Source organism: Tamandua tetradactyla, chromosome 7, assembly GCF_023851605.1.
Source record: "Tamandua tetradactyla isolate mTamTet1 chromosome 7, mTamTet1.pri, whole genome shotgun sequence".
Lineage (NCBI taxonomy): Eukaryota > Metazoa > Chordata > Mammalia > Pilosa > Myrmecophagidae > Tamandua > Tamandua tetradactyla.
In genome coordinates, this window is record NC_135333.1 from 125,146,814 (window position 1) to 125,173,572 (window position 26,759).

A 26,759-nucleotide genomic window follows, 5' to 3' on the forward strand; every position below is an offset into this window, starting at 1 on the left:
GATGGTAGCTGGGATAACTTCTCTGTAGCTCTGTAGAGCAGTCTGGGAAACTTTTCTAGGGCTTCAGATTTTGGATGATGTATTCTTCAAAGTACAGGCTTCATCCCAACCCTACCACTTAGTTGTTCAATCTCTTGACTGAATTTTTTCATATTAACACCTACTTCATGAGGAGTAAATGAGATAATATATAAAGTTTAGTGCCTGAAACACTGTAAGTGGTTAATGAAGTGTCTCATCGTCATTATCAACTCTTCCTCTAAACCTGCTCCATCCTGAAGACTGGTGGCTCTTCTCCTCGCAAGTATTTGGTCTTTTCCCTCTCTTCATTCCCACTGATGCTATCTCAGGTCAAGGCCTCAGTTCTCACAGAGGCTGGCATTTCCTTGGTCCCAGACCCATCTAACCCAGGCTTTAGCTCTCCTAGGAAATGCAGATCTGTTCTCCTGTACTATCCTGAGCCTGTCTATATGAAATGATTCAGCAGCTCCCCAAGACTTGCAGGTCAAAGCTCAGATGCCCAGCTGGGCACCTTCCCCGCACTCACTCCCCTGCCTGGAGGGACTACCTGCTTGTGATTCTCTGACATCTTGTGCCTCCATGCCTTTGCACAGGTGGTTCTTTTTGCCCGGATGCCCTTTGCCCCTCCGCTGTGGGGAAATTCCTCATCCTTTATGATACAATTCAATTCCTGGAATCCTCCCAGATCCCCCTGTCTGACTTGGACATGAATTACAATTCTGGTTAACTTGGTTGTTCCCTGAACTCAGTGCAAGCTCCTTGGGGGCAAGAATTGTCTTTTCTTCCTTCACACCCCTAAAGCCACTCACAGAGCCTGGCACAGGATGCCCTCCTCTCTGGGCACTGCTAATTTCCCTCCGGCACTGAGCCAATGAGGCTGAGAGGCAGAATGCCACCCTCCTAGGCATTTTCTCCCACGACCTAGGACCCGGGAGTCCCGGACCCGAGCGGAGCCAGCCCTGACTGGCTCTAGTACAGAAGTCCAGGACCCAAGAGTCAGGTGTGTTCCAAATTTTTAACCCAAAACGGGACCGAAGCCCATTTAGACTTGGTGAAACCAACAGCTAGACTTTGTCCAAGCATTCAGAAAGGGCCTGAGGGTGGATGAACCTGGAGCAGAGAAGACCCCTGACTTTCGCCACCCTTCAGTCCAATGTAGGAGAGTGTACAGTAAGGACGAATACAAGAATTGGGGGCGGGAGCCCGCGATTACGTCCCCAGGATCCGGCTCGTTTGGGGCACCCGGGCCTCTGAGTCCTGGGCAGCCACGTGACCTGCGCCCCCGGCAGCTGCTAATCTCCCAGCTCCGGCCCTTCTCCTAAATAGGGAAGCGACAGAAGCAGATCGAGTTTCCCTGTCGTATTTACAGGTTCCCTGGATGAAGCCAAACCTCCCTCCCCGCTCGCTTGGTGGGGAAAGGAAAGAAGGGGCCCTTCCTGCGCCCCGCCCCCACCCCTCCAGTCTGCCCGGCCGGGGCGCGACTCCCCTCCTTCCCGGCCTCCCTCCCCTCCCTCCTGGCCTCCCTCCCCTCCCTCAGCGCTCCGCGGGCCCCTCGGGGGCACTGCTTAGGCCGCTGCATTCCAGACCCGGCGGCCCTTTGAGCTCACGCGGCGCGGTGGGGGTGGGGTGGCAGGACGCCCCTGACCCGGGCCCGCAACCTTGAGGCCTTCCCGTGTTGTCGTTTCTGGTCACCTCCCTCTCCACAGGGAGAAATGGTGGCCTCAAGAGGGGTTCCTGTGCCTTTCTCATTGAGGGCCCTGGTGGGGGAGTCATTAGGGCGTGCCGGCTCAGAGGGCTAGAATCTCTGAAAGGGAGGTGGGAAGACTGGGTGGGCCCAGCCGCTTAGTTTAGGCCAAATTCTAGCCTTGTCAGGCAGCCCAAAGTCGAGAGCTGACTGGGTCTTCTCTGTTCAGCTGCCACAGCCTGCGTCCCTGACTTAGTGAGGTCTGCTCTGTGGGCTGCTGTTTGGGTGTAAGGACCAGGACGCTAAGGTTTTAGGGCAGGGCAGACAGGTATAACCCCTAAGCTGCCCATTCCATTCTGTTTGGAACTCAGGTGGTTAGAAAGCCCTGTGGTGAAATTGACCCCTGGCACACAAAGGAGCTCCAGCTTCTTTATGGGGTTTGAGGCAGGAGTGAGTGGTTTGGAACTTGAGGCACTGGCTACAGCCAAGTTGCCTAAGAATGATCTTGTAGGAAGAAGGGAGAGTAGACCAAAGACATGGTAGAATGGAGGAAGAGACTTTGAAAAACTTGGAGGGAAGGGCATTAAAAAATATGAGTACTTCACCCATCATTTGCGTAATTATTGATCCCTTATCATGCACCTGGTCCTGCCCTGGGACCACAAGGAACAAGAAGGGTTTCTGTCTTCATGGAGTTTACAATCTAGTGGGAGGAGCAGTTATAGAATAGTATTCTCAGGGCTGCAGTTGGAAAGCACAGAAGAGAGGCATTTAACCCAGACTGAGTTTTGGAGGGAGGTGAGGGAGGAAATGTTATCTAAGCCCAGGCCTGGAATATAAAGAGTTAATCAGGTTGGGGGGAGCATGGAGTAGGGAAGAATAGCTTTCCAGGTACAGAGCACAGTTTGTGCAAAGGCCCATAGGCACCTGCTGGAAACTGACAGTTGAGTAGGGCTGGAGCACTGCCACCAGGCTGAAGCAGGAGCGGAAGGAGGAGCGAGTGCATTCAGGAGAGGAAGAGACGTTGAGCTGATGAGTAATGTCTATGAGGGAAGGAATGAGGGTGAGGGAACTCCTGCTCCTTCGAGTCTACAGAATCCTGCAGGCATGCTATAGCGGAGGATGTGGCACCACGGATATAGTTTCTTTATAAAAATATTTATTTTTGTCAAGATAAAACATGCACACAGTTTAAAAATCAAATAGTGCTAAAAGGCTTGTAACAAAAACGGAAGTCCCCCTGGCCTTTCTCCCAACCGTTATCCTACTTTCCAAGGGCAACCACTTTCAACTCTTAGCTGTTCCTTCTGGGATTTCCTTCCTTATTTCTTAACAATATATCTACTCCATCTGGATTTAACTAAGAAATAATTTGTTGGCTTCTTGTTTTGGTAGACAAGTATTTTGATTCTCTTATTCAATTCTTCTCTTCCCCCATACCCTATAATGTTTATAACATAATTTATGGTTAATCCATGTTAGGTGATTTTATTATTGGCGTTATAAATATTGTTTATTCTTGAGGCAAGGATTCTGTTTACATTTCCTTCCCTAATATAACTATTTGTTGTGTAGTCTGCTAACATTTCCTCTCTTGTACAACTTTTTTGTTTTTCCTGGAGTTAATTGCCTCTTTTTATTTGCTTGGTCTTCTTTGATTCTCTGGCTCCATCTTCCCACTTCCTTCAACAATTCTGTAGTACATCCTCTCAGTACAATTTTGCATATGACCAAACCTGTCATATAATCTTATCAGTTCTATTTTTCTCCTGGGAACATCATTCCTGGGGCATTCCAATCCTTCTGCTTCTCACTCGATGGGTTTCTTTTTAGGCCTGTGGCACACCTGGCAACCTGGGACGTCCCCTAGCCAGTAGTCAAGAACTCTTTTTACCCCTTACCTCTTTCCCAACCCAGTTCCTTCCTCTTTTTTGTTTTACTCCCTCCTTTTGATCAAGTACTTCCTCTAGTAGCTTCTTGAGAAAGAGTGCCTGGGAGGGAACATTTCAGAGATTTTCGCATACCTAAAACAGATTTATTACCCTCACATTTGATTAATAGTTTGGCTGGGTATAGAATATTAGGTTGAAAATAGTTTTCCTTCAGATTTTTGAAGATGTTGTTCCTTTGTCTTCCAGTTTCTCATTTTGCAGTTGAGAAGCCTCATGCCATTTTGATTTGAGCCTTTAAATTCACCGCTCTCTCCCTTCCCACAGCCCTGACTTTTTCAGATTTCCTATTTTATCCATGATGTATTGAAATGTCACAGTATATTGGCATGGGTCATTTTTCATTAATTTTGCTGGACACTCAATGGGTCCTTTTAATCTAACAAAGTGGTTCTCAAAGTGTGGATCCTGGACCACCAGCATCAGCACTACCTGTGGGGATATGTTAGAAGTGCAAATTCTCTGGCCATGCCCAGACTTCCTGAATCAGTAACTCTGGTGACAGGGGCCAGCAGTTTGTGCATTAACAAGCCCTCTGGGTGATTCTTGTACACTCCAAAGTTTAAGAACTTCTGCTCTAACAATTCATGTCCTTTAGTTCTAGGGTTTCTTTTCTTTTCTTTTTTTTTTTTTTTTACGTGGGCAGGCACGGGGAATCAAACCCAGGTCCTCTGGCATGGCAGGCGAGCATTCTTGCCTGCTGAACCACCGTGGCCTGCCCTCTTTTCTTTTTTTTTAAAGAAATTTCTTCTCCACCATTTTCTCTGTGCTTTTTTTTTTTTTTGGCAACTCTCATAATTTGGATACTCAACAACTTGGATTGATCCCCTAATTTTCTTATTATCGACCATCTCTTTGTTCTATTTCTTGGGAAATTTCCTTTATGTTATCTTCCAAGCCATTTATGAAGTATTTTCGTTACAGGTATCTCTCTGTTTAATTTTCAAGAGTGCTTTCATGTTCCCTGACCATTTTTCTTTTCTTTCATAGATTCATGTTCTTGTTCTTTGGATGCAGTATCTTATCTCTCTGAGGATATTAATTCGAAATTTTCTTCTCTCTGCATTGTCTGTTTCCTCTGATTTCATGTTTTCTGTTGTTTTGGTGCCCATCCAGGTGGAGACTTTCCTCAGGTGTCTGGTGCTGTTGGCTGCCCGTTCCTACGTGAGGGGGATTTGGAAGCCGTCAGTGTGGGCCCCTAGTGGGGCAATCAGGTGGCTGGCTGAACATTTTTATGGGGCGCTTCAATTGTCAGTATCAGTAGTTGTCCCCACCCTCCACCTCTGGCACAGTTTGGCTTTTCCAGAAAAGGATCCTCTTGTTTAGTCCCCTTCTTGAAGGGGATAAGTCCACCTGTCCGTGGTCCTGGAGCGAGGTGTGGTGTCGGAGGTAGGGAGAGACGTGTTTGGGGGAGACTGAGTAACACAATTCAGAATGCTGACTTACGCTGAGTTTTTGTTCCCACTCCTTTTCCAGCTTTCCCATCCCCTAAGTCCATAGTCTTCATTTCTCCAACTCAAGAATCTATTTTGTCTTCTGCATGAGTGGGAAAGGGACAGTTACCTGATTGTGTTGGATATGGCTGGTTTCCAGGGTGGGGAGGGAGGGGGTCTTACCTGCTCTTTAAACAGATCTTCAAACAATCTCCCAATTTTTAGACCCCCCCCACCTCACCTCTGCTTTCTGATTTACTTTATGCTTCCAGTTTCTGAGTTTTCCTGGTGTTCTGAGGGAAGATTCAGCTTTCTTCTTGTTATGCTTTTGGAATGCTTTTTCTCTGGGCTCTACAGGGTCATTTACCACTCCTTCATCTGCCTTCTGTTTTCACTTGTTGCCCCCAGGATTCCAAATGTCTCTTAGTTTAATTGGACAGCAGAGAAGAGGGATGATGGCAGTGAGCAGCGGGGAGGAACCCCCAGCTCAGAGGGAGAGAATGAGGGGTGGAGGGCATTCTAGAGCCAGAGGGAGGGGCAGGAGAGTGGCTGACTTTGGTATAGGCCATTCACCATTAGGCAGAAGAGAATAAGACAACACTGACAACCATAGATGAGATCTTGATTATATGCCAGAGATCAGATCATCTTCCTCAAAGTAGGTCCAGGAGCCAAGAGAAGGAAAGAAGGGATTGAGATCACAGAAGGAAAGTCACAGTCTCAGATTTGGGAATGGAGCATGCCTATGTGATGGAAAATCTTGGATCGAGAGGTGGGGGAGCTGCTCAAGTGCAGAAATAGTATGCAGTGTGTGCTGTGCCTGAGGAGCGTGAGAGAGGAGGTGGAGGCCAATGGCAGTGTAATTGCTCAAGTCTTCTGGAGGAAAGACAATGGTAGAAGAGACAAATTATCTAGTGTTCTAGTTTGCTAGCTGCCGGAATGCAACACACCAGAGACGGATTGGCTTTTAATAAAACGGTATTTATTTTGTTAGTTCTTCAGAGGAAAGGCAGCTAACTTTCATCTGAGGTTCTTTCTTATATGGGAAAGCACAGGGTGATCTCTATTGGCCTTCTCTCCAGGCCTCTGGGTTCCAACAGATTTCCCTGGGATGATTCCTTTCTGCATCTCCAAAGGCCTGGGCTGAGCTGCGAGTTCTGAGATGAGGTATGCTGAGCTGCTTGGGCTGTGCTACGTTGAGCTCTCTCATTTAAGCACCAGCCAATTGAGTCAAATGTCATTCATTGCAGCAGGCACACCTCCTAGCTGACTGCAGATGTAATTAGCAACAGATGAGGTTCACGTACCATTGGCTTATATCCATCTCAAAAGAACTAGGTGCCTTCACCTGGCCAAATTGACAACTGAATCTAACCACATGTCCACCCCTTGTCAACTTGGCAACTACTCACATCACCTTAAACAATATTAAGGTGCAAAAAAAATTCTCTTCTGGCTGTGGACCTGTGAATCTCAAAACAAGTTGTGTGGTGCCAATATGCAAAGGAGGGACAGTCACAGGATCCATAGGGAGAAATTGGAAAGAAAACCTACAGGGCAAACACCATTGAATTTCAAAGTCTGAAAGTCATTTATCCTTCAGTTCTAGAAAGTGGCAGTCCCACCCTTTCCGAGGGCCTATGCAGTGGCCTGCCTCTTTCCAAATCAACCTCGGGGAACATTGAGGAGACCACCTTTTTTTTGGCTCCACTCTCTCCAGGCATCAGGGCCACCCCTGGGTTCTCTGCCATTTCCGGGGCACACGCTCAACCCCTCCATGTGGTGGCAGCCAGGCTCTCCCCAGTCCCTCAAGGAGCGTGCTCTACCTTCTCCAAGGCCTGAGGCTGCAGGACTCTTCCACTGCAATGAGGTGGGAAACGCATCCTCGCCCTTCAGGGTAAACTCACCGTCTCCATGTATATGGGTGGGTCCACTCTCCTGGCCGAGGTTTCTTGGCTTCAGACCTGAGCTTCCATGGTTCTCACTCTGCAAACTCCAATTTGTCCCTTTGTGTCCCCCTTGTCCAGATTGGTAGTAGTTCCGTTTACACCAACAGTCTCTTCAAGCACTCCAGGACTTCTCCATCTTTCTCTTCACATTTCCTGCAAAATCTTCCCCTTAGTCATCCAAAAAAAAAACATTCCAACATATCGGGTATTTGCAAACTGCAGCAGCACCCCACTCTCTGGTACCAAATCTGTTCTAGTTTGCTAGCTGCCGGAATGCAACACACCAGAGACAGATTGGCTTTTAATAAAAAGAGGCCACCTAGCCACATCTAGCTAGGTGGCCTCTTGGACTCCAAAGAAAGACAGACTTTTTATAAGGGCAGATGTGGTCCATTCAGTCCACTTCAACATTTGCTGAACATCCATGGGACCCACCTTCCCCAGGTATAATCATAGTAGACTCACATGAACTATACAGCTTCCGTCTCTAAGCCCTCACAACTCAGCCCTCAAACCCCACAGATTTTTTCCCCCGGGGTCCTAGGCCTATTTTCACTTCTCTCTCTCTCTCTCTCTCTCTCTCTGAGGCCATCCTATTCTATCTCATTTCTATTCTATTCTATCCATGTACTGACAGCCTATGTCCGTGTGCTGATGGCACTCCTCTTGCTTGTGAATTCTGCCTGCCCTAGTGCATGAGTGAGCCAGGGTTCTGTGGTTGCAGGCCACACAAACCAACTCTGGCTCACCTGAGCAGAAAAACAGTTTGTTGTAAGGTTATTGGGTAGCTCGTTCAACAGACACTCTCTACCCTGTTTTTGTATCCGTACAGTTCTGATTTTGTCCCAGGGTTCACCAGCTCTCCTCAGCCGCAAAGGATGACTGTTGATGAGTCTAAGCCAATCAGGGTGCTTCTTTTCTCCTTGCCAGTGATTGGTTTGGGGGTAGCCATGTGATACAAACCTGGCCAATGAACGTAAGGGAAGGGGTTTCCAGAGAATTCCCGACGAGCTGATTTAAAGCTTTGAGGTTGTGGAAGGTGGTGCTGTTTCTCCCTGCTGCTGAAGGGTGGTAAATTTGCTCATTGTTTAAGCCATTTTTAGGTGGCCTTCTGTTGCTTTCAACGGAAAGATCCTAACTGATAGACAAATGCCAACTACTTTTTCCAGGTAGCTAGGTGGTGGATTGAAGGTTGGGAAAATAAACTGATGGCTAAAGGATAGGATCAAAAAAGGAGTTTTCAAAATAAAGAAGGCTGATGGTTGGTTATTTCGTTTTGTTTATTTGGGACAAGGGAATTATCTAATAGAAAGGAACTGACTGAAAATTCTAGTAAGAAGAGAAATAACTAAGTGAGAAGGAGGCCGCCACTCATTAAGAAGATCCTCTTTACCAGGTACCTTCAAAGGGGCTAGGGTACAGCAAAGAACAGAGAGACAGGGTTCCTGTTCTTACCAGGCTTTCAGTCTGGGCGGCGTGGAGAGTCAGTAAACATGTAAATAACAAATAAGATAATGGAGGGTAATTTTGGGGGTGTTAATTTTGATAGAGGGTGGTTGTGCTGGTTTGAAGCTGTTACATACCCCAGAAAAGGCCATGTTCTTTTAATCCATTCCTGAGTTCAGACCTGTTCTGGGTAGGACCTTCTGGTTAGGGTATTTCAATTGAGATGTGACCCAGCCCGTTGGACATGGGTCTTAATCCTTTTACTGGAGTCCTTTATGAGAGGATAAAGGACAGAAAAAGCTGAGAGAGAAAAACACCCAGAGAAGTTTGGAGAGAGCTCACAGAGAAAGGCCCAGAGGAGCTAAGGACAGAGGAAGTCACTGGAAGCAGAGCTGAAGACACCACAACCTGGGAGTGGAGGACTAGCAGACGCTAGCCATGTCCCCTCCCACATAACAGAGGTGTCCTAGATGCCAGCAGCCTCTTTTCGGAGTCCAGGTATCATCCTGCTGATGTCTTAATTTGGACATTTTCAAGGCCTAAGAACTATAAATTGTAAGTTAATAAATCCCTATTATATAAGCCAGCCCATTTCTGGCATTTTGCATTCTGACGGCTTTCACAAACTGAAACAACAGTCAAGAACGTGCTTTCTGAAGAGGAAACCCAAAGGGTAGGAATGAGCCAGTCACACAAAGAACCATGTAAAGTTCCAGAAGACATCTCGGCAGCGGTTTACTCTCTTGCCCAGAGCAGTGGGAGTCCATCAGCCCTTCCAGAAGAATAAAAGATTGCAGCAAACTTTGCCTTGCAGGCTCCAGGAGTGACAAAGCAGCTGAAACATGTATTTTCCCAACCTAGGCATGGAAATTAATCCTCCTGTGGCAGGACAGGCTGGAAACTGAGGTACCATTGCCTTTCTAGAGGCTCGGAAAGTTGTGATGGAGTATTTGGAGGGGGAGCCTGTGGGTTGAAGAGAAGATACTTTGGGTTGAGAGAAGATACTTTGGGCCAGCAGACAACTCAGATCCCTTGTCTCTGAGAGCCCAGCTGCTTCCTGTCTCCCTCTGCCAATCCCATATGAAATTCCAGGTCTGTACCTCTAATTTAACAGTTTGACCAGTTAAGAGGCACTTTTGGAAGTCTTTACTCTGTGCATACTTCCGCTTGTGTTTGTGTGGTGTGGCTATGCTCTAACAGTAAGACAACATCTGACCTCAAGGAGTTTGCTGGTCAAGAAATCAAGACCTCTACACCAGAAACTACACAAAAAGAATTTGTTAGCAGAGATGAAAGGGCACCAAACAGGGTTGTATACCATGGGTGACCATTGCAAGCCCCTCACTGTCTACTGCATCAGTCCCAACTTCTCAGCTTGCCACAAACAGTCCACCTCTCCTCACTCACTACTCCTGGCTTTCCTTGGGGTCACTGGTGGTCTGCCTCTGACAAGTCCCTCAGATAACCTATGGGAGTGATTCATCAATCTGGAACCTCACACATGATTTCTGTTCATCCTGTGTCACCATCCTATAGGCTCTTGAGGATGAGAAGGAGGAGGAGGGAAGAACCAGTCAGCCGGGCTGACTCCTTTGCCCAGAGGTGACAGTGTCACAGGGAGCTCTTCAAAAGCAACCACTTTGAGGACCTGCCCAGCATAAGGTCCTAGTTTTGGAGGTGCTGTAGCTGAACAAATGAGGAAATATTCAGTGCTTACCTTTTGCCAGATTCCATTGAAGAGGCAGACTACCAGCTTTTTTTGTATTAACTCGTTAAATCCTATAAGGTAGGAACTTTTATTATGATTATGATTATTATTCTTTTTTATAGTTGAAGGAAGCAAGAGGTTAAGTGACTTGTCCTCATCAAACAAGTGGTAAGTGCTGAAGCCAAGATTTGAACCCAGGCAGTCTGACGACAGCATCCTCTGTCGAAACCACTGCGCACACTGCCAAACTGGCTCATTCTAGGAATTTCCCTTTGCTGTGCCACAGCATATTAAGAACTGAGATGGAGGCCATTTTGAGCAAGGGCCGGTTCCCCTTCTTCTCCTTGTGTGAGGAGTGGAGATATACGAGAAAAAGAGGAATTCAGAAGAGGCATTGCCACTTCAGCTGTTTTTCCTTAAGGTTTCCCAGGCAGGGAGTGCTAGCTTTTCACTTGCCAGGTGTCTCTCTGTTCTTCTAATTAACACCAGAGTCAGCCTTTAGCCAGAGCCCTGCCTATAGCTGGAATCAGTAACTCTGTGGCTCGGGGGGCCAGGCCTCTGGGAGAGCCAGAGAGGACAAAGCTAGTACAGACTCGGGGTGGAGTTTCCTGTGATGATGCTCCATTCGCCTCATCTATAAAAAGCTCCAGTTTGATCTACCCCATTTATGGTGGAGGGCAGGGTGGCAGAGTGCGGGAGGAGGAAGGCTCAGGCTGAAACAGCTCCTCTTTGCCTCCCTGGATTCTCTTCCAAAATGCTGTCAGCCCTGCCAGTTGGAAAATATTTTTCTCCCTCCCTTTGTCTTCTTTCTTATTAAAAAAAAAAGCCATCTGGTGTCAAATTCACTCCTGGCACATCATAAAGGGTAGCACTAAAAATGTCCCTGAAAAACTAAAAGCAAAACCACAGCAGCAGTACATATGGGATTTAATCTCGGAATCCTAGAATTTTCCAGTTTATAGGGGCCGCAGAGATCAAGCCCTTCATAGAGAAGGAAACTGAGGCCTAGAGGAATTAGGTCATTCTTTCAAAAATGTTTACTGAGCATCTACTACGTAAAAGGCCCCGTTCAGGCGTAGGGATTGATCATGAACAAAACACACCAAGATCTCTGTCCTCTGGAAGTTTTCAGCGGAGGTTCGTACCCCCCGAGGGGCCTGCCTCTGCTGGCGCTCCCAAACCTTGGCCTTCGTCGCCCGCGCTGCACAGTCTGTCTTCGTGCTGTCGCTCCCAGGCTGCGGGCGGGGCTGGGGCCTCCGGTCACCGGCTCCTCGGGCCTGAGCTGCTGTTTACAGTAGGGCGAAGCCTGCAGCGCGCAGCCCCAGCGCGGTCCTGACCGGCCGCTGTCATCTCCCGCCGCTTCCTCCCGCCGCCGCCGTGGCTCCGCATTCCTTAGCGTTGAGCAATAACTTTCCCTTCGAAGGCTGCTGGGCCGAAGCCAGGCGGGGCCGCTTTCGCTGGGCCCCTCGCGGGGTGCGGTCCCAGTCGCCGGCGCTGGGCCCCTCGGCGGCGCGATTCGGGTCTCCTGCCGCAGCCCCAGCCCGGTCCGGGTCCAGAGCGAGCGCAGCCGGCGGCCCCTGGGAGCCAAGGCTGGAGCTATGGGGAGCGGGGCCGGGGCTGCGGCAGGGTTGCGTAAGGGCGAAGGGGGCACGTACCCCAACCCTGGCCTTGATCATCAAGCTGGTCCAGGCTGACCGCCCCGTCCGGCGACCTGCACAGTGACCGTGCAATATTTGCTTCGATTTTTTACTCCAATCCCGGGAGTTCTCAGAGAGCGAAAACAGGAGGGTTTGTAATAATTCCAGACAAGGGACCCTAAACCAGTTTTTGTTCTGAATCTGAATACTTACAACAATCATATTAATGCAAATACTTTTTTCCTTAAACACTCCCGTGCCTACAGAGCTTCAGCGTATCTCAGAAAGAAAGTTGGTTTCTTAATGCTGTGCTCATTTTACAAAGGAGAAAGCGCAGGCACAGGGTTCCATTACTAGTCGGAAGCCAAGAAGGATTTATAGCCCAGTGGTAGCACCCAAGCCCTCTGACTCCCTACAGTCAAAGTCCTTCCTTGACTCGGAAGTCACTGGGAGAGGAACTGGCCCGTTTTCAGTCCAAGGAGCCAGGGGTAGAAAACTAGGGTGGACTGGGTTTAGTTAGGTAGGTTAAGCAAGGGGCTACACAACAAAATGCTAACTCTGTGAGAGGAGGGATTTGGGTTTGTTTTGTTCATTGCTGTATCCCTGGTTCTTCAGACAATGCTTGGCACATAGTAGGTACTTAATAAATATTTGTTGAGTGAAAACAGCTAAGATCTTAGAGTTCACATTCTAAAAATTAGACGCATAGCTTCTCTTTTTGCTCCTTTACCTCCAGTTTAAATTTATGCTTTTTCTTTCTTCCTTCCTCAGATCTTGAGCTGATGATTTGAAGTCTTTCTTTCTTTTGCTTTTTTTTTTTTTAACAAACTTCTTATTTTGGAGTAATTTTAGATTTATAGAAAAGTTGCAAAGATAGTGTGGAGTTCCCATTTGTCCTTCACCCTGCTTGCGCTAATGTTAACATCTTCCCTGACCACTTTGGTACATTTGTCAAAACTAAGAAATCAACGCTGGTACGCTACTAGTAACAGAACTAGAGATTTTATTTGAATTTCACCAGATTTTCCTCTAATATTCTTTTTCTGTTCTAGGACCCAATCCAGGATACCACATTGCATTTAGGGCTTGAAGCCTTTTAGTATATAATCCAGATCTCATTATGTTAGGGTCTGTCTCCTTGACAATGAGGCACTGAACTGGGCTCCCTGTCCTGGGGGCTTGGAAAACACCTTGTGCCCTGGACTTCCCAAGATTGCTATTAAGAGATTCCTACTGGGTTTGCTGCTGGCTCTGGTGGCACTTGGTACAAACTAGATGTGAAGGTGTTGACTACATCCACCTGCCCCATCTTGCATGCACCAGAAAGGGCATAGAGATGCTGCTCCAGGTAATCTGACCCAAGTCTGCATTTCCTTTGGGACCTTACTCTTCTCTGTGCCCTTAACACTGAGTTTCCATTCTTTGACTTTATGAGTGGTAACCCCCCATCCATCTTTTCCCAGCCTTATAATAAAGGAACAACTTTTATTTGGATTGTTACTTGGTCATAGCTCATCACATCAGGGCTCACATCCGGTTAGACTTGGAACTGGAGATAAGCGAATGAAGGGTTTATTGAGCATGACTGGATCATAAAGATGGAACATTATGGTCCCTACTCTCCAGGAACTTATGGTCTGGAGGGAGGGAGAAGTAATATGTGCAAACAATTGCAAACATTGTGGGAAGTTCCTTAATGGAGGTGAAGTGTGTATACACAGAGGGGCAGACCTGGTTGCTGGGACTGTGGAGGGGCATAGGGACACTTCTTAGAGGAGGTGATACTTGAGTTGGGTATTAAAAGGTAGATAGGAGGAGACAGACAGACAGAAAGGGGTGTAGGAAGAAGAGAGAAGGGCATCCAGGCTTAGAAGTAATAGGTGCAATAGTGCAGAGGTGTTTGAGAGCATGGCCTGGGGGCAGGGGGGAATGGACTGTACAGTAACCCTGTGTAGTTCAAGCACAGGGGATGTTTAGGAGAGTGTGGGAGAGAGAGGAGCTGGAAATGCAGAACAATCAGGTCTCAGCTGCCATAGTAAGGACTTTGAACTTTGCTCAGTGCTGTTGAGAAGCCACTGAAGGCTATAACCACTTTGCTTCTTAGAAAAGTCACTCAGGCAGGACTGTGGAAGGTGGACAGGAGGAGGGATACCTGGTGGACAGTTGCCTGAGAATCCAGGTGAGAAGTGATGGAAGGTGAACCGGGACAATGGGGTTGGGGCAGAGGGGACAGATCCAGAGGAATGCAGGAGATGGGGTTTAGTGGTTGGATTGTGGGATGGGAGGAGTGGGAGAGTTAAGGGTGACATCAGAGCTCTGGTTTGCCAGATGAAGAGAGACTAAGGGGAAGCGTCTGAGCTGGAGGCTTTTCCTCCTCCACACATCTGAGCATCTTGAGTAGGGGGTGGGGATGGGAGTGTTGCATAAATGGCTGGCTGGCCCCAGCGTCACTGCCCAGAGGCGGGCTCTCCTAGGGCAGGGATGCAGTGCAGAAAGGGCCAACTGAGGGTTGAGCTTCAGGGGGATCTGATCTGGGCGAGACTGGGGATTGTGAGAAAAGGGATAGGGAGAAGTGGGAGGTGGGAAAGTGGAGAGAGAGGAGCAGTTTGGTCCTAGGGAGAAGGGTCACCAAATTCAGATGCAGAAGCCAGAACAGAATCCAGCCCCCTTCTACAATCTGAGAACTGGCTGGCTGGGGACAAGGATGTCCATGGAAGCTCTGAGAGAACACTCAGAACTGCGGAGGTGATCAAGTGTGTTAGCACCCTCGTCTTTAGGCTCTTCAAGATCTGATGGAATTCTGGAAGTGGCTCGAGTTTCACCTAAAAGCTGCTCCCCTCTGCTCGGTTCTGGGATGGGTAGAGGTACCTGAAAACACCCGTGTGGACAGCTAGAATAGCTCTGAAGAGGCCTCTGGCAGATTTCTAGTAAATACCCCAACAGAAATCCTGATTCTTAGCTGAACATTGTCAAGAGCTGCAGAGTAACGAATTAGCCTGCCAGAGTTGTGTTTTTTAAAAAAATATATATTTTTTGACACACATGCATTCCATACATGGTGTAAAATCAATGATTCACAATGGTTGATTATTAATCACCATGATCATTTTTTTAGAACATTTACATCACTCCAGAAAAAGAAATAAAAAGAAAAAACTCATACATACCATACCCCTTACCCCTCCCTTTCATTGACTGCTAATATTTCCATCTACCCAATTTATTGTACCCCTTATCCCCACTATTAGCCTGCCAGAGTTTAATGGATGCTGGTAGAAGCCAAGACTCCTGTGTCAGGGACGAAGGGCAGTTTATTACTTATAGCAATAGCAATGGCTGGAGAATCAGCATTTTTGCTCGAGGTCTCTGAACTCCAGTTCCCACAGAATTCACAAAGAAAGCCAGGTTATGCCTGAATACATAGTGGGTTGCATTTCAGGAAAGGAATCCTGCATTTAGAGAACGTGACTCTTTCATAATGGGCAGTAAGCAAGCCTGCCCTTTGCTCTGGAGGGAGACATTCTCTACCTTCCGAGTCTGTTCACTATATTCTTGAAATGATAGTCTGAGACAAAGGCTGTCAGTGCCACATGTGAAATGTGCAAAAATGGGGTAGACCCATGGAGAACTGTCTCCCAACAAATAAAATAACGAGTACGTCTAAAAAAAAGACTATATTTCCCAACATCTCTGACATTTGGTTATAGCCCTGTAACTAGGTTCTGATCTGTGAAGTGTAAGCTTTTGTGCAGCAGCTTCTGGGAAATTAAAAAAAAAAAAATAGCTGGAATGCATCCTGGGCTCCTCCTTCCTGACTTCTTTCCTGATGGCTGGAATGTGGATATTATGCTGGAGCTCGAGCAGCTACCTTGGACCATGAATAATAGTATGATAAGGACAGCAGAGCAGCCAGATGCCAGGAGCCTAGATCCCTCGTGGTGGTGGAACTGACAAACCAGGTCTGACAAACTAGGTCTGGTTGTCTTTGAACTTCTTCACATGAGAGAAAAATAAACTTCCATATTGTTATAACCTTTTTTGGGAGGGTGGGGGCTTATATGCATCTGAATTGAATTCTCACTGATCCAGGGCTACAGCAGAAAAGGACTATTGGAGGGTTAAAAACATTAGCAGAGAGAAGGGTCAGGGGCCTCTCTTCCCCTCTGCCCCCACTCCCCACTTTGCCCTCAGCGGTGATGGGGGGGAGGGCTGAAGGAGTCACCTCTGGCTTGTTCACCACCCTCTGGTGATGCTCCATTCACAAGGGGGCCCTGACTGGCCACGCGACCCAGCAGCATCCATTTGAAAGCAACGAGCAACAAGCTGGCTCCATTCACAAACCCTGTCCTCCTTTGAAAACCAATCACCATGTGAAGCGTGACTGGGTGGTGGGCCAGCGTCGGCCCATCTGTCACGCCCTTTCAGAGAACCAGGCTACGGCAGCCGGCTGGGGCCTAGCCGGGCCCTCTGCCTTTGTACCCCAGGGACATGCAGTGTAAGGAGATCACAGCACCTGCTGAATTATTCAGAGCTGCCCTGAGTGTCAGTTTAATTATGAAAATGTAGATTGCTCCGGGCTCCAAACTTCCAGACCTCCAGCAGCCAGCCCCCTCCAGGATTTTTTCACTGGCTTTTTTTATGCCTGTGATTTGACTCCCCAGGCCTTGACAGCCTTATTTTGCCTTTGACTGGTTCCTAACAACCTCACATTCCCTCTCCCACATCTCTCCCAGGCACGAAGACCTCAGCATCCTTTGCCCACTGCTTCTTCAGGCTCCATTCTCTATTCAACAACTCTTCTCACTGCCCACTCCAAGCTGTCCTGCCTCTTTCTCTTCCCTGTGTTAGTAACAGGATCCCCCATCTCTGTGTACCTCAGGCTGGTCTGTGTCCTTGTGATGCTTTAAGTCCACTAGGTCTCCTCTCTCACCCGTGATTTCCAGTCCCAACCCAGTCCTCTCTTCTTGCCCCCCAGTCTCAGATTCCCAGTTCTCTCTGGACTTGATCTGGAGAATACCCACCAGCTGGTAATGAAGCAGAGATGGTAATGCACATTTAAGAGTAATGAAATGCAGTGATATTTCAGGCCTGACAGACCTATTTCTGGCAGCCTAAGAATTAAAGTGTGAGGTTTTATACTGCAGCTGCTACTAGGAGACTTCAGAGTTTTTCTAAAGATGTGAATAAAGCTTCCAGGGTTTCAGCTCAGATCACTGTGGCTATTTATCCTGCTGCTGCTTTCATTGTACCTTTTTATTTGAAATTTTTGAGCCTTTAGATGAAGGAAATACAGCAGCAAGTGCAAAGCATACAAAATATCCTGGTGGGGGAGAATGTCCCGATTTTTCCTTGATTGTCCATGACACCTCTGGGGAGGAAGAGGTGCTCACAGGGCTTCCTAGTACAGGGAGCATTGCCCTCATTTCCCTTTTGAGGGGGCTCCCCCTGAATCCTTGCCCTGATGTAGCAGCAGGAAGTGGGACCTTCTGAGAAAGCTCTTGGCGGGAGTCCATGCCACCAAGTTTACTGGGGATGGCCAGGAGCTGGCCCTCCCTCATCGTTTCACTGCTGGGAGCTGGGTATATGTCCTTGGTTGGTGAAGGTGGCAGAAAGGAGTAGATCCAGTTTGGGCTAAAAATGAGACCTCACTCTCCAGTACTCTGGTCAGGAAAGCCTGGCTGCTGACTCTTACCTCTGCTCCCACCTCCATCCCACCATAGTGACCTGGAAGGCTGGCACCATCCACCAAGGAGAGACTATGTAAGTTAGAGGTGGAAAGCATGGACTTTGCAGCCAGACAAACCTGGGTGCGATCCTGGCTCAACTGTTGTGTCTAGGGTTCAGCCACGTACCCTTTCTGAATTTCAGCTTCCTCACCCATAAAGCGGGCATAATAATGATCTGTTGTTTAGGTCCTTCAGATACATGAAAGATACCTAATGCCTATTACGTCTCAATATCTATTAATACCGAAGTTGCCCCTGGAGTCTGGAGAGCTAGGCTTTCTTCTGGGCACCACTTTTCCTGTGCCAAATCCCTTACCTTGCAGTACAGTGCAGTGGAAAGAAAAGGAGCTTCAGATTCAGACAGAACTGACTCCTTTAGAGTCAGAGAGACCTGGTTCCCACCCTGGCCCCTTCATTTTCTGTTTTTCTGAGCCGTACAGGTTACTTAACTTCCCCAAACTCCAATTTCCCATCTGTAGAAACAATGATAAATACTCACCTTAAAGGATGTGGTGAGCGTTAAAAGAGATAGTGTTTGTAAAAGAGCCCATACAGAGTCTGTCACGTAGTAGGTGTTGAGTAAATAATGGTACCCTTTCCCCTTCCCTTCTTTTCTTTCAGCCTCTGTTAAAAGGAGAGAAGTTTTAGATCCAACCACCAGTTGGTTGGATGGAGGTAGAGGAACATGCTAAATGACACCACAGGGATTCCATCAGCAAAAGCCAGAATTTTGGAAATTCTGTGAGACAAATGACCTCAAGTAATACATGACAAGAGAGAGAAAGAGGGAGAAAGAGAGAGATTATCAAACGAAATGTGTGGACCTTGTTTGGATCCTGATTCAAATGAACTAACCTGGAAAAGATGATGAGGGAAATTTTGAGATTGATTGGTAATTAGGTAATTGTATAACATCAGGTAATTGTTATTTTTTAAAGTGTGGTAATGGTATTGTAATTATGTCAAAAAAAAAAAAAGAGCCTTTGATCTGAAAGTCAGCATTATTCCATAAAGCAACTGTTAAAGAAGCTGAAAAAGAGATCTGACTTCAATTAGAGATATGAACGAAGCTGATCTGATTGAGACTAAGTTAAATCAGAATACAAGGTAAAGGATGATAGTGTTTGTATTCTAAAATGTCATCTTCTGTGTGAGAACAAAGGAAGAGATGTTTATTTTGCCCAAAATTTAAATTTACTGTAGCACATAATCTAACTTAACCTATATGGCTAGTTCATTTAAACAGCCTAAACATATGGAGCCTAGAATAGGGAATGATATCTTGTAATTCTGTATAGCTTAATGTAAGACTGTGATACATTCCAGAGTATGCTGGGCAGATAATAAAAAAGTATTTGCAAAGTCCCTTGAGGTCTGGTGAAAAAAAATATGAAACTATTAAACTTCCCCACCTGTGAAATTCCTGATACTCTCTCAAGCATTAGAGACTCCCAAATTATTAGGCCAAGTCCTCGGTCTTGAGGTTGGCACCTATGAAATTCATTTCTGTAACAGGGAAGCTAAGCCTACCTATAATTATGCCCAAGAGTCACTTCTAGGGAACCTCTTTTATTGCTCAGGTGTGACCCCTCTCTCTCAGCCCAGTTCTGCAAATAAGCTCATTACTCTCCCTCCTACATGGAACATGACTTCCAGGGGTGTAAGTCTCCCTGGCAATGTGTGACATGATTCTCAGGGATGAGCCTGACCCTGGCATCATGGGATTGACAACACCTTCTTCACCAAAAGGAGGAAAAGAAATATAATAAGTTTGCAGTGGCTAAGAGATTTCAAAAAGAGTCAAGTGGCTATACAAGCTTCAGCTAGATATTGCAAATTGCCGTGGTATAACAACCCCCAACCAACAGTATTCCTGAAAACCCTAAAGAAAACCCAAAGTTCTATCTGAGACTCTATAATAGTTTCACTCAGTTTATTTTTCAGAAACCTAAAACTTCCAGATTCTTCCTATGTCAGAGGAGCCCTGAAACCAAGAGGTTGCAGTCTCTCTAAGAACATCAAGCAGTTGCATACCCCATAATGTCAGTACCCCTCCTCAACATGAAGAACTTAGAATGGTCACTGCTTGAATATCCCTAAAGACTGAGAGAAGGATCAAATGAGAGGGAGGAGTTATAAACAGAGAAGATAGGATTTAACAAATGAGTATGACTACTGAATCATATATTAATATTTCTTTTTAGTTTCCAGTGTATTAGAGCAGCTAGAAGGGTCTGATCAATGATTGCTGCTTTTAATCAGCTACTTCAGATTCTTGGGGACTGGCTCTGAGAGTAGCCATTGTTCTAATTCCCCTCAGGCAAAAAGCAGCAGAGGTATAGTAAAGAGGCAGAACCTATTTTTTTTTTTCTTTTTTCACTTTCCATTCCCTATTTTGGAGCAAAAACAGTTTGTTTTTAAGGGGGAGGGCAGTAGAGAGTTTGTATACTACAGAAACTAGGTTGGTAATAGTAGAACTAGGTTGTCATTAGCTTAAGCCCATGTATCTGATAAAGGCTTAATATACAGAATATATAAAGAACTCCTACAATTCAACAACAAAAGGAAAGACAACCCAATTAAAAAATGAGCCAAGGATTTGAATATACATTTCTCCAAATAAGGTCTTCATATGGCCAATAAATGCATGAAAACATGCTCAACATCACTGCCATTAGAAAGATGCAAATTAAAACTACAGCGAACTATTTCATACCAACTAGGATGGCTAGTATTAAAAACCTGAAAATAGCAAGTGTTAACAAGGATGTAGAGAAATAGGAGCCCTAGTACATCGTTGGTGTGAATGTAAAATGGTGCAAACAATGTGGAAAACAGTTTGGTGATTCCTCAGAAAGTTAAACAGAATTGTCATATGATCTGGCAATTCCACTTCTAGGTATATATCCCAAAGAATTGAAAGCAGGGGCTCAGGCAGAGATTTGGTATATCTGTACAATGTAATATTACTCAGCCATAAAAAGAAGTGAAGTGCTGGTACATGCTAAACCATGGATGGTCCTTGAAGGCATCATGTTGTATGAAATAAGCCAGCCTCAAAGAGAACTTACTGTACGATATTCTAAGATACTTAGAATAAGCAAAGTCATACAGACAGAAAGCAGAATAGTGGTTACTAGGGGTGGGAGAAAGGGAAAATAGGAAATTATTGCTAAATGAGTATGAGTTTTGGTTTAGGGTGATGAAAATAGTCTGGAAGTAGATAGTGGTAGAAGTTATATAATATTGTCAGTGTACTTAATGCCAAAGAATTGTCCTCTTAAAATGGTTAAAATGATCTTTATATTATCACGTAAATTAAAAATGAATAAGTATAACTCAATTAAAAAGAATTACATTAAATATTACAATTAAAAATAAACTATATAAAGTTTAGGACATATTTTAGGACAGATACTATAGAAATTACTGTTTCAATGATATGGTATCTGGGATTTGCTTTAAAATAATTTATGAGGCATATAGGTAAAGCAAAATTGGCTATGTGTGGATAATAATTTAAGCTAGGTGATGGTATATGAGAGTTTGTTAAGCTCTTCTCTCTACTCTTGTATGTATTTGAATATTTCCAGATCTGAAGTGTCTCGTCTGTCTCCTCATTGGCAGGGGTAAGACATGCCATCGCACATGACCAGTCAAGGTGATTGCAATGGACTGGAGGAAGTTCTCAGTGGATGTCATGCTCAGCTTCAGGGAATCAACTATGACCGGCCGAAGCCCTAAGCTAATCATAATACTCTCCTTCCGTTTCGGTCGTGATTAGTTTAGATGTGGGCACATGAGCAATGAGATATAAGGGAAAGTTTTGTTCGCACCCTCAAAAACAGAAAGAGTAAAGTGTATATAGTATGCCCCGGTCTGAATTTCCCGAGAAGCAGAACTTGAGGCAAGGATCTGAATACTAATGGTTTATATGGGAGGGGATTCCAGAAACAGGAAAGAGGGAATAGGGAGGATGGATTGGGAGAACGAACAGGAAAGGAAGAAAAGCGAATAAAGGGTGTCCTTTTAAGCTTGTTATATTGGGACCTGATTCTGTGTAGATCCCCTGAGAGATAGCAGAGTTTTCTCTCCAAATGGCTGAAGGTCAGGGTATTCCAACAACTTCATCCTCCATTGGTTGCTCGTGGCTTCTCATTTTACTAGAACTGGAGCATCATTGGCGACTTACTAGTGGCAGGAATCCAGTGGGCACGGTCTGTGCAATTCCTGCTTTGCTGTGTCAGCCCCCCCCCACCCCCACAGTTCCTTCTCTATGAACTCTCTTCTGTTCTGCTTTCTAGGACTGTTCTCCCATAAAGCCTCTCCTTTTAAGCTTGTTATATTGGGACCTGATTCTGCACAGATCCCCTGAGAGAGCAGAATTTTCTCTCCAAATGGCTGAAGGTCAGCCATTTGGTCTCTCTGGCCACCCTCAGTTTCCTTCCCAAGTCTATTTCCTTTTTCCACTCTGTAGATGATCTCCGGGATTCTACTCTGATCTTCCTCACTTCTACCCACTCTTGCTGGGCAATTCAATTCACAGCATGGTTTTGGCTATTATAATCGTGATACCAGTTCCCAAAGCTGTGTCCCCAGTTCTCTCTCCTGAGCTTTGGAGGTATAGATTTATCCATCTATCCAACAAATATGTACTGAGCAGTTTGAATATGCCAGGAGTTGGGAGACAGCAATAAGCAGAAGCTCACCTTCTAGGAGTGCTAAACGATATGGAGCTAGTGGACAAAATCCAGGTAAACAAGAAAACCAGATCATTTTACTAACAATAAATGTTCTGAAGATGATAAAACAGGTCAGGTGATAGAGCTTTTAACTGTGTGTGTGCATTCTTTTAGAGTGACTGCTTGAGGAGGTGACATTTGAGCAGAGATCATGTAGTTGCATCTGTCATTTGTGGCTGTGCAAGTGCAAAAAATCCGGAGACAGGGAGAATTTTTTAGTGCTTGAGGAAGAGAAGGAAGGCCAGTGTGGCTGGAGCTGAGTTAGCACAGAAAGGGCAGTGCCAGATAAGGTCAGGAAAGTAGCAGGGGCCAAGGCAAGTAGGGTGAGGTGGGCATACTTTTCTTCTTCTTCTTTTTTTTTTGGCATGGGCAGGCACCGGGAATCGAACCCGGGTCTCTGGCATGGCAGGTGAGAATTCTGCCACTGAGCCACCATCGCACTGCCCTAAAGTGGACACACTTTTAACAGGATCTCCAGATGATGCTTATGTAAGCCTTGTGCACACTTTGAGAATCACTGGGTTAGGTGGAGATGACAAAAGAAGAGATGAGAAGAGAAACCCCATTTAAAATTTATGCTTAAAGAGTACTTCCGGGGCCACGATGGCTCAGCAGGCAGAGTTCTCGCCTGCCATGCCAGAGACCCGGGTTCAATACCCGGTGCCTGCCCATGCCAAAAAAAAAAAAAAAGATGTACTTTGGAAAGTGTGAAATGCACAAAAGTATAGAAGACTACCACCATTGCCTTCCCCCATCTACTCATCAAGCAGCTTTAGCACCATGAATTTTCTTCCACAAAAGAAACTGAAAGTGGTAGTCAGAACTGTAAAGGGGAAATTCAGGGAAGTATTGTGTCAATGAAACATGTCAAGGAGGGAGAGGTCAGCAGTGACAAAGAAAGGCAAAAAAGATTCTTTAGGTTAGCAGAGGCCATATCCCTGCTGACATCATATCCCTTTGGCGTCCCACAGGCGCCTCACAGCAAATGTGGCAGTTAGGTGCTGGCATTACTCAATAGCTTCCCCTCCACTTGCAACTCATCTTGTTCTCTCTGCCAAAATGTCTTCAGTGGCTCTGTATGGGATGAAAGCAGAGATTGAGACTTGGACCTGAGTTCAAGGAGATGATCCCTGAAAGATGATCCCAGAAAGCAGGAATGAGGAAGCAACGAGAGGAAGACAGGAAAGGAGGAAAAATGTACTGAGCTAGTTACCACTGTGGGCCTCTGAGGCTCAATCCAGCCAGGGCCCACGAGGAACTGGGCAGAATATACTCAAGCTGGCCCTCAGAACAGGAGGCCAGGGCATGTATTCAATGTCTCTCACCCCCCATTTCTTGAGGGTAATGCCAGGAACGTCAACTTCCCTGCACTCCTGGGTTGTTCTGCATCCTGGTGGGGTGAGCTCCCCAGGCTTCAGAGAAAGCCTAAGGCAGAAAAGCCAGAAATGCAGTGACCATTATGGAGAGATGTGTGGAAACTGTCTGCTGCCGGGCAGCTGAATCCAAGGTAGACTGAGGGCACGTAGGGCAGTGCCACTAAAGTTGTTTGCTACAGCTCCTATCACCTCCATGATAAAATCTAAGCTCCTTATAATGACGCTGCTATCCCTTTATTACCCAGGCCAGAAACATGGGAGTCATTTGAAAGGTTTCTCTTACCTTCTGTATCTAACCACCCTCTCCCCCTTATTCATCTCTGCAGCTACTCCCTTAGCTCAGATGGTCATTTCTTGAGGACCATGATGATAAACTTATCTATTATTAAGCACCTAACAAATGATATGATATGCAAAGTTCAAGGTGCTGGAGCGTACACAAAGGGGTATTTAACTCAGCCCTGAGGGCTCAGGGAAGTCTTCCAGGAAGAAATGACATCTAAACTGAAATCTGAGAAGTGAGTAGGATTTAGTTAGGCAAAGAGGTGAGATGAAAGCATTTCAAACAAGGAGAAAAGCAGGTGTGAAAGACCAGGAAGGGCCTGGCAAATTTAAGACCCTGGAAAAAATGTGAGTTTGTCTGAAGTGTGAGGGAAGAAGACAAGATAAACAGGGGCAAGATCATACAGGATCCTGCAAGCTTTATTAACAACTATTGACTTTATTCTAAAGGTAATGGGAAGGCTGGAGGATTTAAAACAGGAGGGTGTTGAAATTGAATCTGAGGTTTAGTGAGTCCATTCTGGGTAATGTATGGGAAAAAATTATTGAGTCACACAAGGTTAGAGGAAGGAATGGTTGGGGAAAGACAGTTGACTAGGTGAGAGATGATGGTGTACTGGACAAGGGCAGTGGTGGTTGGAATGGAGAGATATTTAGAGGTGATTCAGAAGTGGATGGTGGACAGGGGAGTGAAGGTATGGGAGGAATCTGTAATGATGTCCAGGTTTCTGCGTTCGCTATTAAGTGGTGTATCACTTAGGATGAGATATATTATACTGCAGTAACAAGTCCCAAATTTCAGTAGCTAAATACAACAAAGGTTTATTTCTTATTCTTATGATATGGCTATCATGTATTGTTGAGTATTGTTAAGAGTCTCTGTTCTTCGGGAATCAGAGAGACACAGGTTGCATCTTTTTTTTTTTTTTTTTTTTTTTTTTTTTGACAGAGAGAAGGAAGGAAGGAAGGAAGAAAGGGAAACATCTTTAAACATTTTCTTGTTTTTATTGTATTCTGTTTCTCCGTTTTTGTTACATGGGCTGGGGCCGGGAATCGAACCGAGGTCCTCCGGCATAGCAGGCAAGCACTTTGCCCGCTGAGCCACCGCGGCCCGCCCCACAGGTTGCATCTTGATACTTGCTTCCGTGATCACTTGAGGCTGGGAAAGACAGATAAAGCAAATTCCTTAAAATTAGTGCTCAAAGCTCTTTAGCCAAAGCAAGTCTCATAGCTGCACCTAACTTCAAGGGGCAAGGAAGTGCAGCCCTACCATGTGACTGGCAGGGGCAGGTTTGAACATGTTAGGTGAATAGCATTCATGACGACTACCATGGGGAATGAAAATGCCATTCACTGAGATGGGAACGTGGGTAGGCTGGGATCTTGCACTCCTCCAACACTGTTGCCAGAATTCCTTGTTCAAATTCTCTTCAGAGGGCGGGCCACGGTGGTCATGCCAGAGACCCAGGTTCAATTCCCAGTGCCTGCCCATGCAAAAAAAAATAAAATAAAATAATTCTCTTCAAAAGTTCTCTGTCACCTGTGTGATGACTTCTTAAATCAATAGTGCAGCTGGGAGACCTTTCAGGGCTTAGCACTTTCCTACCTGTTCAGCTCCATCTACTGGCATTTTTCTTTGTCCCAGTTATTCCTTTGCACTTTATTTTCCAGCAGGATCTGGAATACCCTGAAAACACCAGATTTTCTCAACCCTCATATGCATGTTTTTTCCTCTGCCTAGAATACCCGCCTTGTCGTTTGTCTCCTTATCACTAGAGAAGCTCTCCTTTGAGAAGCCCTTCTAAATTTATCCAGGCAGACTTAGGTTTACCTTCTTTATTATTATTTTTTTGAAACTTTTTTTTATTGTGAAATATACCATATATACAAGAAAGCAATATACTTCAAAGTACATTGTAACAGGTAGTTATAGAACACATTTCAGAGTTTCGCATGGGTTACAGTTCCACAATTTTAGGTTTCTCCTTCTAGGTGCTCCAAGACACTGGAGACTAGAAGAAATCTCAATATAATGACTCAGCAGTCATGCTCAAGTGCTAAATCCTATCTTTTCTGTTATAACCCCTTCTTCTCCTTTTATCCTTCACCCAATGTTTAGGGGTATATGGGCTATGCCTTTTCTAACTCTTTCATGTTTGAAAGGGCTATCGATAATATGGGATGAAACTAGGTGATATTCTTAGTGAGACTGGCCCCTCTGGGTTTCAGGACTTACCTGGCCTAAGATCCTATCTGAAGGTCATAGGTTTCTGGAAAGTAATCATAGCGCATGAAACTTTTGTAAAAATCTCAGATAGAGCCTGGGGTATTCTTTAGGATTGACAGGAATGGTTTTGGTTGGGGGTTGGCAAACCATGGTAAATAGCAATATCTAGCTGAAGTTTGCATAAGGGTAGACTTCAGAATAGCCTCTCAACTTTATTTGGACTCTCTTAGCACTGTTACCTTATTTTGTTACATTTCTTTCCCTCTTTTGGTCAGGAAGGCATTGCTGATCCCACAGTGCCAGGGCCAGGCTCATCCCTAGGACTCATATTCCATGTTGCCAGGGAGACTTTCTCCCCTGGATGTCATGTCCTACTTAGCGGAAGGGTAATGATTTTAGTTGTAGAGTTGGGCTTAGAGAGAGAGATGCCACATCTGAGCAACAAAAGAGGTCCTCTGAAAGTAACTTAACTCTTAGGCATAATTATAGGTAAGCTTAGCTTCTCTGCTACATAGATAAGCTTCACAAGAGCAAGTTTCAAGATCAAGGACTTGGCCTATTGACTTGGGAGTCCCTAAT

At 45.7% G+C, this 26,759-nt stretch overlaps 1 long non-coding RNA gene across 1 annotated transcript; it reads left to right on the forward strand.

The window, feature by feature from the left end:
* Nucleotides 1–13,877: 13,877 nt before the first annotated feature.
* LOC143642617 (uncharacterized) lies at nucleotides 13,878–21,699 on the forward strand. The gene is made up of 3 exons (XR_013155757.1): nucleotides 13,878–14,006; nucleotides 18,175–18,471; nucleotides 21,181–21,699. It is a non-coding gene; the product is annotated as an uncharacterized LOC143642617 (long non-coding RNA).
* The last annotated feature ends 5,060 nt before the right edge of the window (nucleotides 21,700–26,759 follow it).